The following is a 13613-nucleotide window of genomic DNA, read 5'->3' on the forward strand; positions in this document are numbered from 1 at the left end:
CTCTGTCTCTCTCAGAGACCAATTTCTACATTTTTTTTGGTTAAGGGCCTGGAATGAGCAAAGAAGGACAGCAGCAAAGGTGTCAATGGAGGAGTAGAAGGACTTAAGGAAAAAGGTCTAATCAACCTGTGTAATAAAGAATGGAGAGAGAAAAGAGACGAAGTTCAGGGAATAGAAGTCACTGGGCTAGTGGAAAAGAAAGAATTCTTCGAACAGCCTCAACAGGTCAAGAGTCAAAACAGCGTACAGGGCGTGCTGTACAGGGTCATATATCTGGAAGCCTGCCTAATGTTCTTTCAGAAAGATGAGAACAAAGCTAAATTCCTTTTTTGTCATGTTTTGGCTTATTTGGACTGTGCTTCTATAACTGGTTCTAGGACTGGACCATATGGGTCACAGTTTCAATAGGGTTACATGAAGTTTCAGTAAATGCAAAATGAAACTGGAAAACCAACTGAAAGCATTTCCTGCTATTAATAGGCTAGAACTCATTACCCATTTCCATGGACCATACTTGTCTTCACATTTCCTCATACTGTTCTGCCTGGTGAGAATTGTGCTTCCTGGAATAGCAGAAACGTGGTTGAGCAGCAGAGGACACAATCATATGACTGTCCACGACAAGGCCACCCCAGGATTCAGGATCCTGGATCCTGACCCTTGTTTTACCACAAGGGTGTATGACCCTTGGAAAGTCATTGCTCCTCTTTAAGCCTCATTTTTCAAATGAGGGGGTTTAGACCAGATGACCATCAACTGTTCATTCCAACTCTGAAATATGATTATAGGAGCCTGGGCCAATATCCGTCTTAAAAGCCTCCAGATTCCAGCTCCCAAACCCCCTACCCTCAACTGAAGGTTTTGGGGAGATTTTTTTAGGACAGCAGTGAGCTAAAGAAACTTTAGGGCAATAGCCCTAAAGCTTTGGAGCAAAGATTGTCAGTGAGCAACCCAGGGAGGGAACTTTGAAGAAGCATATGTGCCCACAAACAGCATTTAATTAAAGAGCAGCAAATGGCAGCATGGAAAAGCGGAAAGCAGGCTGTTCAGGAATATTTCTCCAAATGCAGAACATATCACTCGATATCTCTTCTCAAGCCAAGCAACGTTCACAGTGGCTTTGTTAGAGACACAGGGTGCCTTTGGGGTCATCTAACCGGTTGCTCTGGGCAGGCAGCTGCCCTCGCCCTAGGCCTGGACACAGTCTCCTAAGCCTGGACATAGTCTCCTAAGCACGGTCTTCGCCTGGTGAGACTGGGGACTAAGTTGACCTTAGCAAGACAAATTCCTCTTTAAGGGATTGCTAAATCCATGTGTGCTCCAGAAGTTTCCTGTGGTGTTTCTGACTCGTGTGTGGCAGATCGTCAGCAGATTGTGTAAGAATGGCTAGGACCCCAAGAAAGAAGCACTTCCAGAACACACGAAAAGTGCACAATTTTCCCCACCAGCAGAGTAAAGGCTAGACTTCAGAACGATTTCCTCAAGATTGGATTTAGGAACGTGCCCAAAGCTACAGAAACTAACAAGTGTCAGAGCTGGAATTCGAACCCAGGGTTCTCTGAGACCAAAGCGCATGCTTTTATTTATTTATTTTTATCTTAATATTTTTTAATGTTTATTTACTTGTTTTTGAGAGAGAGTGTGAACGGGGGAGGGGCAGAGAAAGAGGGAGACAGAGAACCCTAAGCAGGCTCCGCGCTGTGAGCACAGAGCCCGATGCGGGGTTCGAACCCACAAGCCATGAGATCACGACCTGAGCCGAAATCAAGAGTCAGACGCTTAATCACCTGAGCCACCCAGGTGCCCCAAAGCTCAAGCCATTGCCTCCCATGGCCGATCCTAACCAGGAGCCAGTGACAAAGGACTCTGGGTGATGCAGACCCACTCAGGCGCACGTTTCTATGTCAAACGTCATGGCATCAGAGATGCTGACTGCCTTGAGCAGCACATACAGCAGAAGGGAGTGGTGTTGCAAGGGTGCGGTATAGCCAGGTCACCGAAGAGGTCCAGGCTTGAGGAAGGCAAGTTCAAACGGACTCAAGTGGATTCTGTCCGGGAATCCAGGTAAATGAGCCATCGATTCAGAGACATCCAAACGCAAGGTGCTGGAATTCATCTAACCCATTCCCCTTGGTTTAGAGATGGAAAAAAAAACCCAACCCAACATGAGTAATTTGCCTAGTATCTTCTTCTAGCTAGTTACACATCCAGGGCCAGAACTGAAATATTATGACTCCAGAACCAGCTTTTTTTTTTTTTAACTACGCACATTATTACTGCAGCCATGAATCAAAGTTGTCTTTGGCAGAGCTATCAGTGCACTTATTCCGAAAGTAGCTGAGCCATAAAAGGTTAATTATCCCTTGTAAACTGTGCCCAACAGACGCTATGAGAGACCAAAGTAACCTCATCTTTGGTGGGCTCAAGCTAGTAGGAAGTACAAACAGTCTTCAGAGCTCAAGGAATAACGACGGGCAAACTTCCTCCAAACTCAAATTCTCAGGAATTTTATAAATACTTCCACAATGCCAACACCATTCAATATTCACTTGTTGAGCATTTACCTTGTGTCAAGTACTTTAATTGCTAGGGAAACAAAAGGGATTACATGCTGGCCCTGCCCCAAATGGGCCCCCCTGTCTGTGCCCTCAGTTGATCCTAGGTCATTCCAGGACCTTGACCAGTCCAACCTTGGTCATAAGGACCTAGCATATTCTGGCCCATATTTACTCTGGCCCAATTTACTCTTGTTAAACATAATGAGGTCGGTCGGTCTAATGGGGGAGGCAGACAAGTCAACACCAAAGTCAACAGTCAGACATATACACAGAGAGAACTGGGAAAACAGAGCAGGGGCATCATTTCCAAACAGGGGCATGGTTGGCTTCCTAGAGGAGGGGCCACCTGAACTGAGTTTTCTTTTTTTAATATTTCTTTATATGGGGGAGAGCGCAAGCAGGGGAGGGGCAGGGAGTGGGGGCAGAGGATCCGAAGCAGGCTCTGAGCTGACAGGCTGAAAGCAGAGAGCCCGATGTGAGGCTCGAACTCACGAACCACGAGATCATGACCTGAGCCAAAGTTGGATGCTCCACCGAGCCCCTCAGGTGTCCCTGAGTTCTGACACCCATAGAGTAATGCACAAACATGGTGTCTGGGTGACTCGGTTAAGTGTCCGACTTCGGCTCAGGTCATGATCTCACCGTTCCTGAGTTCGAGCCCCTCAGCAGGCTCTGTGCTGACAGCTCAGAGCCTGGAGCTTGCTTCAGATTCTGTCTCCTTCGATCTCTGCCTCTCTCTCTCTCTCTCTCTCTCTCTCTCAAAAATAAATAAACATTTAAAAAATTATTAAGAGTAATCCACAAACAGGAGACTAAAGGAGATGGGGTTTAGTAGAATCAATCTGATATAGGCTTAGATTTTTCTCTCTTCTCATTTTCAATTGTACTTCCACCTGCCTCTCCTTAGCTGATGGGGCTTTTGCTCTCTGATAAGAAAACAACCTTCCGTTGTCCCATAGAAACATCGGTGTGAGCTTGTTCTGGTCTCCTTATGAAAACCACCTGTCTGGAAGGCAGGTGGAAAATCACAGGAGTCACGCCTGCCTGGCCTGACAGGCGTGAGGAGAGAGGGCATCGGAGCCTGGCCAGGAGCAGGCCGAGAGGCGGAAAGAGGGTAGAGAAGTTCCTAGCAGCTCCCGGTCCTGACTTGCGCCTGCTCGCTGTGGGGCACAGGATTGGGGCCAGAGTCCACAAGGTCCCCAGGCGCAGCCTCTCCTCTCAGCGCAGGTTACCATTGGACAAAGGCACAGAGAGCGTTCACCCCAGAGCCTTACACGCCTCAGATTTCAGAACAGGTGACAGCCACTCTTGTGCTGGGAGCTTATAAACCAGCCTGCAGCTGGGCCCGGGGCCGGCTGTGTCTCTCCTGGGGCACTGTGCCCAGTGAGTCCAAACCCCATGGCAGGACATGATCGGCCTCACTCACCCTTGAACCCATTGCCCCCCACTGCCCACCCTTCGCCTACACTCGCCTCCACCTCATGGACACTCCATTCCTCTTGCCTCCAGACCTGTGCAAACACTGTTCCCTCCACCTGACACTCTGACCCTGGCCCTGATCCTTTATCTCATTGACCCCTGCTCCTCTTTCAGGTCGAAGCTAGAAATCCCTGCTTCTAGAAGTTTCCTGTGATCCCACCCCCAGGTCCCAGGGAGCTGCAATTGCCAGACTGCGTGCCCATGTCTCCCTCAAGGGCTCCTGCAGGGCAGAGACTGAGTCCTTTCATCCCTGTATCCCCAGCATCCAGCACACCGCCAGGCCTGTGAACGTGCCAGACCCGGTGAATACATCGCTTCTCTCATGGGAGCCACTGAAGGACTGATTCCAGTCAGCAGGATGAGAAGGCCAAGGTCATTCCTCAGCTGAAGGGTCCTTGTGGGGGGGGGGGGGAGGGGGCGGGGGTTTGATGCTCAGAGTTCTCCCTTTGCATGAAAAACCACTCCCTTCTATTTGCAAAGGACTTTCCTCTGCACCACCCTCAGGGGTAGGTTTTAATCTATCCACTTCCAGATGGGGAACCCGAGGCCCAGACAGGTTCGGTGAGTTGCCTGTGATGCACACTCCGAGGTGACAGAGAGCGGGCCAGCCCCGGGGTCTCTGACTCGGGTTCACCAGCACCTTTGCTGGCCTTCTGGCATTGCCCAGGGGAGCCAGCCAGCCTGAGTTCCAGGTGAGGAGTCGTTGCTTAGGCCCTTCCTGTGACCTGTTAACTACTCTACAAGGGGCCCACAGGGACTGCCTGACCTACTCCATAGTGGGGTACAAACGGCTCAACGCTCCCCCAGCCAGCCCTCACGCACACATGTGTGAGCCCCACCCCATGGCTTTTAGGTCCATGGCCCTCAGGAAAACGGGGGTAGGTGGCCACAGAGAATTCATGACACGTGGTGGGAGGGTCGAAGGCACAAACGGAAGACAGTGGTATCACCCAGGGCCCATGAGCCCAGGCATCCCTAACACCGAGGAAGGACGACTCCTCCCTTCTTCCCGCCTCCCAATCCCACACAGGTGCCTTTTGTTTGTAAAAACTAACTGGGACCCAGCTGGCAAGAGAGTCTGGAAAATGTAGTTTCTCAGTCTCGGGAGTGCAGGGAAAAGATAAAAGGGCAGGTATCGAGCTGGACAGCAACAGGTAGCATCTGTACACCATCAGGGCCACTAGAATAGGGCGATGTCTCCAAAAGGCCCTTGTGAAGGGCCAGGAGCACAGGGAACGTGCTGAGTGTCCTGCACCTGTGGGCATTCTCCTTACTTTGGAGGGGGTCCTGCCTTCTACCTCCAAATAGAAGTGAAGATCTCAGCCAGCCTCCCTTGCGGCTGGGAATGGGGCATCGGCTCCACAAATCAAAATTGCCAGCAGGATCTATTGGGATAGAAGCGGTGATGTGAGGGAAGAAGCCCAGGCAGCCTCCATGTGCTGGGAGGCAGCGGCGGCTGCAAGGCCTGGCCTGTCCGGAGAAGATGCATGAACCCCTGCTCAAATTCCTGGCGCAGCAGTGACTGTTCCCTCTAATGTTCACCGGGGGCAGTCTCTCACCAGATCGATCCTGCAGCAGCGTCCTGCGTGTCACTGCCAGGGATTCAGCCTCAAGCCGGATCCCCCAACCTTCCCAAGATCCTCTAATTTACCCATCTTTTTACACAAACATTAAAGCTAAAGTATAAGGTCTTTACAAAGCGTATACAGATCAGGAGCATACAGCTCAAGAAATTTTTATAAAGTGAACCGTCACCCAGAGCAATAAGTAGGATATTACCAGTACCGGCAGGTGCACCCCCAGGGGCCCTCTCAGAAACTGCCCCCCCAACTCTAATCGCTCACCCGACTTCTGACAGCATAGATTCTTTGTGCCTATTCTTGAGTTTTATAGAAATGGGATCATAAAGCAGATATTATTTGCATCTGGCTTCTTCCATGCAACATTGTTTCTGAGACTCCCCAACGTTGCTTTCTGTGGCAGTGCTGTGTCTGTGTTCCTAGCTGTATAGTATTCCATCAGAGGAGCAAACCACAGTTCACCCATTCGGCTGCTGATGGACTTCAGGTTGCTTCTAGTTTAAGTTTATTAAAAATAATGCTGCAATCGGGGCGCCTGGGTGGCTCAGTCGGGTAAGTGTCCGACTTTAGCTCAGGTTATGATCTCGCGGTTTGGGGGTTCGAGCCCCGCCTCAGGCTCTGTGCTGACAGTTCAGAGCCTGGAGTCTGCTTTGGATTCTGTGTCTCCTTCTCTCTCTGCCCCTCCCTGCTCACGTGCTGTCTCTCTCTCAAAAATAAACATTAAAAAAATGCTGCTATCAACGTTCTCACATGTGTCTTTTATGTGCATTGCAGTGCAAGGCAGTCCTAAGAGGGGAACAGAACTGAGGCCAGCTGAGATTTTTGTAAAGAAAACAAGTTATTAAAACAAAACACACTGTCCCCAAATGGCTTTCAACTAAGTAGAATCATTTCTAACAGAGCCATTTAGGGTGATTCCCTGGGCCCACAGCATCCCCTGTAATCAGCACCACCTCGGGGGCATGTGGGTGGCTCAGTCGGCTAAGCGTCTAACTCTTGGTTTCGGTTCAGGTCATGATCTCATGGTTCATGAGTTCAAGCCCGTGTCCAGCTCTGTGCTGACAGCACAGAGCCTGCTTGGGATTCTTTCTCTCCCTCTCTCTCTCTCTCCCTCTCTGCCCCTTCTCTGCTCGAGATCTGCACATGCAGTCTCTGAAAATAAATAAAATAAACACATAAACCATAAAAAAAAATCCACCAGCTTGGTGGCATCCTGGTGCTAAATGACACTGCCACTGCTTCACTGCGCTGTGACACGGCAGGGTGACAGGGTCCCCCCTCTGAGCCTCAGTTTCCTCACCTATAACAATAACGCCAACCTCATCAGACCATTGTGAGGATCCCAGTGATGACTGAAGGACAGGGGAGGAAGGCAGGGGGACAGATAGCACTGCAGACTGGCTTTGTAGCAGATGCTTCCGCAGCATTAGCTCAGGGGGGTGTCACCATCATCCTATGAGGTGGGTCTCACCCTTCTCTTCGTCAAGCTGAGGAAACTAGAGCTCTGAGGTTTATGTGAGGTCGTAAATGTGGCTCGAGGTCACAGGCCTGGTGAAGGGCAGTGTCAGCTCTGCCCAGGTCTGCCCGCCCCCCCCCCCCACCCCAGTCCACATAGAAAGGGGACTGGGATTCTGCCTCTTGCTGGTGAGGGGAGTCCTTCGCCTCCTCTGAGCCCCACGTGTAACTCATGGGCAGCACGAGGACAGTAAAACCATCACAGGGCAGTTGTGAGGACAAAATGAGTTGGTGGTTGGGAAGGGGAGGGACACTAATGTGTCTGAGGAGAGCCAAATGATTTACACAGATTGAGGTAATTTCCACGACAGGCTTCCAAGGTGGGAGTCCGGTTACTTCCTTCTAGCTAGGACGTTCGGGTGTGTCATGAACTGTGACTCAGAAGTCCCAGAGGGATGCCAGCCCCCACCGGCCTCATCACCCTGGACATTCCAGTTCCTGCCCAGGGAGAAGGGTCCAGTCAGAACTGACCCCCGCAAAGTGGACAGTCTCCTGCTGCTGAGGCCAGACCCATAACTCCTTCAATTGTCTTTGTTCCTCAGACCCTGAAGCCAGGCCTGCACCCCCCACACACACACACACACACACACACACACACACCCCACAGGCCCGGCACAGCAAGCCCCCTCCCAGCCCCCACTGCTATCAAGAAAGCCATTGTCAAATGCACACACTCAAAATGCTAAAAGACTGCGTTTTTATTTTTCAAGGGCCCATTGCTAATCACAAGAGGCCACTTAGTCTGAGTGGGGCCCAGTAATGTTGATTAATGATTATGCATTTCTCAAGAGAGTGGGGACCGCTCCACTCCTCTGTCTCCTGCCCCATTGCCCGCCCCGGGTGTGCGCATTAATCAGGGCGACCGCGGGTGAACTAGAGCTGTGACCAGTGACCTTTGGGCAAGAGCGCCGCAAGGCCCCAGCACCGGGTCGCTCTTCGCTCTTCGTTTCCAGGTGCGTTTGCTCCACACCCTCCTCAACAGGGCCCTACTGCCCTGTGCCCTGCCTCACCCCTGCCAGGGGAGTCTAGGGGGGTGGCTTTTCCACTTCAGTGCCCGGATCACCCCTCCCATCACACGCCACGTGGATGTGAATATTAATCAGGCCCCACACACCTCCAGATAGTTCACCGTAATGATTTTAAGGGTTTTCCTTAATTTCCTTTCTCTGTGTGACAGATACAGACATTCATGAGTGAGGGTTCCCAGCCCCTCCCCCCCCCCCACTATCTCTAAAGGAAATTCAATCTTCCTGTATTCAGCCCCGCCCCCAGCCCCGCCCACGTCCCTCCCACTCCTTTCTGTGGGTTCCCTTCTGGCCAAGCCCGGCTTGTGCCACGTTTTCGGAACACAGAATCCGGAGAATGGGCTGAGGGCGACCAAACTGGAGGCAAGGAGAGAGAAAGAAGGCGGGGAGGGGTTGAGATTCAAACATGTCACTTAGGGGAGCAGTTTTCTTGGAGTGGAGGAGTCGGGGGGACTCTCGAACACCCTCAGGTATGAGGGACAAAGTGGAGCAAATCGGCAGGAGGGCTTTTAAGAAGCGGGGAAAGGCTGACAACCAAGGGCTGGCTTTGGAAAACCACTCCGTTCTACTCCTGCTAGATGTGCGGGACTCTGAGGCCAGGCAATGCTCCCTTCTAGGAATTAGGCGCCTTACCCAAAGGATATGTGTGTCACTATGTTCCTCAGAGTACGTGCCCCGGAATATTCACAGCAGCCTCCTTGTTATATCCTGAAACTATCCCGATGCCCACCAACAGCAAAGTGGACAAGTAAATCATGGTGTATGCGGACCATGGAGTAAGCTTCAGCGATGAGAACAAAAACACTACAATTATACACAACAGGAATACTCTCACAAGCATAACGTTAAGTAAACGCAGACAGACACAAAAGAATATGTACGGTATGGTTCTATTTGTAGAATATTCTAAACCAGGAAATAACTAATTTACTATGTGGTTACGAGTCAAGACTGTGGCTCACCTGGGGTGGGGCTTGGTGACTGGGCCAGGGCAGGTGTTCAAGAAGGCTTCTGGGGGCTGGAGATGTCATATTCTGATCAGGGTGCTAGCTACCCCAGGTGTGTCGGTTTGTAAACAGTCATCCAGGTGTGTGAACTTTTCTAAACACAGAGTATACAATATTTATTTTTAACAATTTTTAATAATTTATTTTTGAGGGAGAGAGAGACGGAATGTGAGCAGGGGAGGGGCAGAGAGAGAGGGAGACACAGAATCCAAAGCAGGCTCCAGGGTCTGAGCGGTCAGCACAGAGCCCGACGCGGGGTTAGAACTCACAGATCGCCAGATCATGACCTGAGCCGAAGTCGGACACTTAACCGACTGAGCCACCCAGGCGCCCCAGGATTTATTAAAAAAAAAAGAAAACAAAAACCAGCAGCATTGTCCTGGATCTGTTCTTTAGACTTGTTAGTAAAGGCCTGAACGGCCGTAAAATCGCTTTGCTTGGCTGGGCTGTGTTTCTGTGAAGGCGGTACTGTGCTGAGACAATGCTTGGTATTCTTTCAACTTCGTTTGCTGTTCCACAGGGGCCTTCAGGAAGACTTGTGTTTCCGAGCTGCCCTCGTGATTCGCTGGGACCCCCGTGAGTGAGTGCCGGCCAGCAGCTTGTGGGCAGAAATGATGTAGGCCGCTTGCAGCCTGGACCCTAAAATCGGCTGCGCAGTCCTCCACTGGCTCTTCCTTGAGCGGCCACCTCCAGAGAATTCAGTGGAGGACTCTGGGGTCCTGGGAGGTTGTGGAGCCGCTGAAGCCCAAAGCACAGCACACACGGAAGTTTGAAATCCCGGCACTAATTGAAAGGACGCGAGTCATTGAATAACTGCGTGGAGCAGACCCCCCTCCTCGTTCTCCACTCCCCTTCCCGGCCCCCACCATCCTCCCTGCCTACCCGCATCGGCCCATGACTTGGACAAGAAATGGAGCTCTGCTGTGATATGCAGCGGGGAATTGGTGATTGGTTGCTGGTTACAGCTATTAGTCTAACCTGACTGTCTGACTCATATTACACGTTTCAAAAGAAGCCATTTGGGGCCCGGGTCTCCATCTTGTAAATGGGAGTGGAGGTGAACACGCTCAGGGAGAAATACTGGTTCCTGACCCCTTGCACTTCCATAGGGAGGGAATTTCCCAGGGAGGAAAAGTACACCAGAAACTCTAATTTTTCTCTCAAAGGAAGACTTATGTGATTGGTGAGCCAAGGAAGGGACTGAGCTCCGTCCTTGTGAAGCCAACCGGGCCCCCTGGAAACCACCTTCTGGGCTCTCCCCACGGTAAGCTTGCAGCAGGAGACACCCCTGTCCTTGTTTTGCTATGCCGGTGACCAGGGCAGTCTTTCAAGTTCTGGGGTTCCTTTTTAGGACATCTTTGTAACTGCACCCCTATGACGTATCTTCCAATCCATCCATCTTTTCTCAAGAATGAAGCTGTCATTTTTACCTCTAATAACAGTGATTATCTCTCCCTTGGCTCCGAACCAAGGAAAAGGGGAGAGTGATTTACTGGTCCTCTAAAATCCAACAAAGACTAGGAAAGTAGCTGTTCTCTGTAGCAATGGCCCAAAACTGAGGCCAACTCCAAAATATCACTGTAAAAATTTTTTATTTATTAGCTGCGCGTAGGGCGGCCTTTTCCCACGTTCACGTGACCCCGGGGGTTGGACTGCGGGTCTCCTTGCAGGGCAGCAGCTCCAGAGCAGATCAGGAACTGCAGCGGCCGGAGTCATGGCAGAACAAGCATTTAGAAAGTGTCTTCCCCTCTTTGACCGAGTTTCAGTTGAAAGGAGTGCAGCCGAAACTGTAACCGAAGGAGACATTATGCTTCCGGAAAAATTGCAAGGAAAAGTTCTGCAAGCCAACAGTGGTGGCTGTGGGATCAGGCTCCAGAGGAAAGGGGTGGAGAGATTCAACCAGTCAGTGAGTGTGAAAGTTGGAGATAAAGTTCTTCTCCCAGAATATGGAGACACCAAAGTAGTTCTAGATGGCAAGGATCGTTTCTTATTTAGAGATGGTGACATTCTCGGAAAGTACGTAGACTGACATAAATCATTATGGAAATGGCATGAAGGGAAGCTGCCCATTCCGGCGAAGTTGTGAAATCTTTCATCATGTAAATAATTTTCATGTCTCTCTTTTATAATAAACTAATGGTATCCAAAAATAAATTTTTTTTATTAAGTTTATTTATTTTGAGAGAGAGGGTGGGGGAGGGGCAGAGAGACAGGGAGAGAGCAAGCAGGCTCCACACTGTCAGTTGCAGAGCTGACATGGGGCTCTAGCTCATGAACTGTGAGATCATGACCTGAGCCTAAATCAAGAGTCAGACGCTTACCTGACTGAGCCATCCAGGCACCTCTTGAAAAATCATTTTGAACAATAGAAGTCAGGGAAATTTCAAAGGATTTGTAAAAAAAAAACAAAAACAAAAAAAAACAGGCAAAAGGGACTGAAATGAGGGGTAAGTTGGGAAAACACTAGCTGTGACCCCTCTTTTGATAAAGAATTTAGATGAGCCTCACTTCTGTCTTTTACATACTAGGATTTGAGATCTCATTCGAGCAGAGAGTTCCATGCCTAAAGACCATTTGCAAGTCTGATTTAGATAATCTTTTAGGTACCCTCCAGCCCAAAGGATCTCTGACTTATATAAGAAATCCCAAATTCCATTTTTGTAATGTTTGCCAATGACAGTAGTCTGTGACAGACACAGACAGATGACAGGCTGGGATGCAGAGAGAAGTCTGAGGGTCGGCTTCTAGATGAAAGTTCTTTTGGAAGCAAAGAAGAGATGCACCCAGGTGATCTGAGCTGGTGGGACAGCGGTGCCCAACCTTTCTTTTGTCTTGGGCAGAGTCTGATGGTCTCACCCGAAGGGTTGAAAACGGATTATGAATACCGCGTGGGCCAGAGACAGCGTGGACAGTGTTCCCGCTGCGAGAGGCAGGAAGGGCACATTGCGTTTAAGGACCTGAGAGAAGGTGGTTGGGAGGTGAATTCGCTTCCTACGGCTGCTGTAACGAGTCCCCACAAACTTGAGGGCGTAAAACAGAATTTTATTTTCTCGCAGTTCTGGAGGCCAGAAGTCCAAAATCAAGGTGTCAGCTGGACCACACTTCCTCCAAAGGCTGGATGAGAGATTTCATTCCTTGCCTCTTCCAGCTGGCGGTGGCATCAGGTGCTCTTTGGCCCCCCTGGTCTGGGGCCCCTGCTCCAGGCTCTTCCTCCACCTCCCCATCACCTTCTCCTCTGTGTGTCTGTGTCTTCCCCTCTTCTGCCAAATATCCCCTGTGTGGCCCTCATAGGACACTTGTCATTGGATTCAGAGCCCACCCGGGTAATCCAGGACGATCTCCTCATCTCAAGATCCTTGATTACATCTGCAGAGACTCTTTCTGCAAATACGGTCATATTCATAGGTTCTGGGAACTAGTATATGGATGTATCTTTGGTGGGGGGGGGCACCATTCAAACCTCTGTAGGGGGCGTATCACAATTTTGAGGAGTATGTAATGAACATTTGAAATAATGTTCAAAATAACTTGAAATAGTGAACATAATGAAGTCACTTTTTAATTTTTTTTTTTTTAGTTCATTTATTTGAGTCATGTCTACACCCCAGCGTGGGGCTCAAACTCACAACACCGAGATCAAGAGTGGCATGCTCTTCCGACTGAGCCAGCCAGGCACCCCAAAACCATCTTAATTTTTCAGCTACAGAATTGCCCTGCTTCCCTGACCCAGAGCCTCGCTTTGTGTCCGGCGAAAAACTTCAGTAAGCCTCTCTAAGGTGAGTAGGCGTGATTAACTGCAAAGCTTTTATTTTGCGGAGTTTGGAGTTTGGGAGCCAGAGCTAAATTGACCAAGACAGACGGGACTGGAAGAGCTATGTGGAGAAAGGATGGAGAGAAGGCAGGAAGCCAGGTGACCATGCTAGAGAATTTAGATTATGAAATGGATCCATTCCTTCAACAAATATTTATCTCAACAAGGCTGTGTGTGCCAGCCTTTGCACTAGGTGCTGGGGATATGGCAGTGAACACACACACAGTCTCTCCTCAAGAAGTGTGGGCAGTCACTTATCCCTGTGAGGTTCAATGCCAACACTTCCACCTTCTTTTCCCCAAATCTTCAGCAAAATCCACAATGCTTGCTAAATGCTCTGGAGATGAACTTGCGGGAGGAGATGGGAGGATATAGAGTCTCGTTCCTGGGTTGGAATGAGGCAAAGCCAGAGGCCCCTCCAAAAGGCCACATGTGGTTTCCATGCGCTAGTGGGCCAACTGGGGCTTTTTAGGCACATCCAGCATCTACTTCCCCCTTCTCATGAAGCAAGAGCACTTTGATTTGCTTTTAAATAACTACTTCTCCCCCTTTGCAGTCTTAATGGGACTGTGAGTCAAGTGTTTTTCCCTCAATTCCTAGTCACAAGAGGGTCACAAGGGCCAAGCTAGGCCAGTAAG

At 50.0% G+C, this 13613-nt stretch overlaps 1 pseudogene; it reads left to right on the forward strand.

Annotated features, from left to right (window-relative positions):
- The first annotated feature begins 10304 nt into the window (after positions 1 to 10304).
- Positions 10305 to 11318, forward strand: LOC109273269 (10 kDa heat shock protein, mitochondrial-like; annotated as a pseudogene).
- The last annotated feature ends 2295 nt before the right edge of the window (positions 11319 to 13613 follow it).

This window comes from Panthera pardus, unplaced genomic scaffold, assembly GCF_024362965.1.
Source record: "Panthera pardus isolate Hobbes unplaced genomic scaffold, ASM2436296v1 HiC_scaffold_7, whole genome shotgun sequence".
NCBI lineage: Eukaryota > Metazoa > Chordata > Mammalia > Carnivora > Felidae > Panthera > Panthera pardus.